The sequence below is a fragment of the Taudactylus pleione genome, unplaced genomic scaffold (assembly GCF_031769625.1).
Source record: "Taudactylus pleione unplaced genomic scaffold, aTauple2 ptg000195l, whole genome shotgun sequence".
In the NCBI taxonomy this organism is placed as follows: domain Eukaryota; kingdom Metazoa; phylum Chordata; class Amphibia; order Anura; family Myobatrachidae; genus Taudactylus; species Taudactylus pleione.
The window spans coordinates 2,695,001-2,697,500 of NW_028284597.1; positions in this window are offsets into that span (position 1 = coordinate 2,695,001).

Sequence of the window (2,500 nt, forward strand, 5' to 3'; positions counted from 1 at the left end):
CTCCTCTTGGGGTGAGAGACTTGGGACCTCCTCTTGGGGTGAGAGACTTGGGACCCCCTCTTGGGGTGCGAAACTTGGGACCTCCTCTTGTGGTGTGAGACTTGGGACCCCCTCTTGGGGTGCGAAACTTGGGACCCCCTCTTGGGGTGTGAGACTTGTAACCCTCTCCTGGGGTGAGAGACTTAAGGTCCCCTCCTGGAGTACAGAACTTGACACTCCCTGTTGGAGTATGGGACCCAAAATCCCCTTCTGGGGAAGCTGACTCGACTTTTCCTTTTGGGGTATGGAACATGAACCCCCCTTTTGGGATGCGAGGACAGAGACTTCCTCCTGGGGTGAGTGACTCAAAACCCCTTCTTGGGTTACGAGACTTGAGGACCCTCCTGGGGTAGCCAACTGAAGTCCCCTACCAGAGCAGGCAGAATCCGGGTTGGGTCCGGAACAGGCAAAATCCGGGCTTGGACCGGAACAGGCAAAATCCGGGCTTGGACCGGAACAGGCAGAATCCAGGACGGGACCGGAACAGGCAGAATCCGGGACGGGACCGGAACAGGCAGAATCCGGGACGGGACCGGAACAGGCAGAATCCGGGCTGGGACCGGAACAGGCAGAATCCGGGCTGGGACCGGAACAGGCAGAATCCGGGCTGGGACCGGAACAGGCAGAATCCAGGACGGGACCAGAACAGGCATTGAGACGTTGACACATAGTTATACTGCTGGAATTGCAAAGGGGACAGCCTTTGAGAAAGTGGTCAGAAGCTCCACAATAGCGACAGAGATGTAAATCTTTACGCCGCTGGCGTTCAGCCACAGAGAGCTTGGAGCGCGGGTAACTTCGATGTCTCACTTTACTTGGCAAGGAAGAATCTTTGGTTCTTAGAGATTCCAAGACAGAGTTTTTAGTTGAGACAGAGGTAGCTCTAAGAAATTCAGGAATGATCTGAAAGATTTTGTTGAGTAGAGCCTGTAGCTGTTCCAGCAGTTGATGGAAAGTAGTTAGGGGTTCAGGTAAGATTTGGGTATCATCTAGCCGGTTAGTCAGAATTTGCAGAAGCTGTAGTACTTGATGCTGTACCGCCTCCTGTGAATCCAAACGAGTGATTAGGTTACGGAAAGCACTTGATCCAGGATTAAGTGCTTGATCCGCTACCATCGTTAGGCTTGAACATACTGTCACAGTTGGTGCTAGCGAGTTACCTGTATCAGGTGATGAGCTGGAATCACTGGAGGCCGGCTGGACTGGAACCATGGTTAACATGAATAGCTCTTTATTATAAGAAGTGGGTAGCAGTGAGAACTGCCTTTGGTGATGAGTGACTGGAACTGAAAACTGGAGACGTTGGAATGAGACCAGAAGGAGCTTGGAGGGATCGGACTGGGACCGGCAGGTAGGCTGACTGAGCTGGTCGGGGTACCAGTAGATGAGCCTGCAGATGGATGGTAGCACGGAAGCTACTTGGTGCAGCTAACGAGCCGTGAGGTGAGTGGGCTTGGAGGAACCGGACTGGGACCGGCAGGAAGACTGGTATCTGGATGGCTACGTGGAGTGGCCGGTTAGCCGTGGGTAGATGCTGGTAGCTGGGTGGCTACGTGGAGTGGCTGGATAGCCGTGGGTAGATGCTGGTAGCTGGGTAGCTACGTGGAGCGGCTGGATAGCTGTGGGTAGATGCTGGTAGCTGGGTGGCTACGTGGAGCGGCTGGATAGCCGTGGGCAGACGCTGGTAGCTGGGTGGCTACGTGGAGCGGCTGGATAGCCGTGGGTAGACGCTGGTAGCTGAGTGGCTACGTGGAGTGGCTGGATAGCCATGGGTAGACGCTGGTAGCTGAGTGGCTACGTGGAGCGGCTGGATAGCCGTGGGTAGACGCTGGTAGCTGAGTGGCTACGTGGAGCGGCTGGATAGCCATGGGTAGACGCTGGTAGCTGGGTGGCTACGTGGAGTGGCTGGATAGCCGTGGGTAGACGCTGGTAGCTGAGTGGCTACGTGGAGCGGCTGGATAGCCGTGGGTAGACGCTGGTAGCTGAGTGGCTACGTGGAGCGGCTGGATAGCCATAGGTAGACGCTGGTAGCTGGGTGGCTACGTGGAGTGGCTGGATAGCCGTGGGCAGACGCTGGTAGCTCGGTGGCTACGTGGAGTAGCTGGATAGCCGTGGGTAGACGCTGGTAGCTGGGTGGCTACGTGGAGCGGCTGGATAGCCGTGGGTAGATGCTGGTAGCTGAGTGGCTACGTGGAGTGGCTGGATAGCCGTGGGCAGACGCTGGTAGCAGGGTGGCTACGTGGAGCGGCCTGGGAGCCGTAGGTGAGAGTCTGGTAGCGTGGATAGCTGAATGCAGCAGGCTTATGGATAGCACTGGTCTAGGAACCAGCAGGAGCCTGGGACATACTGGCACACAGAGGAACAGCTATAGCACAAGCAGTACACCACGGAATGTAACACGATGTTCAAGCACTGAGTGCTATTAGAGAAGGATCTATATACCTAGAGTCTGGCAGCGATT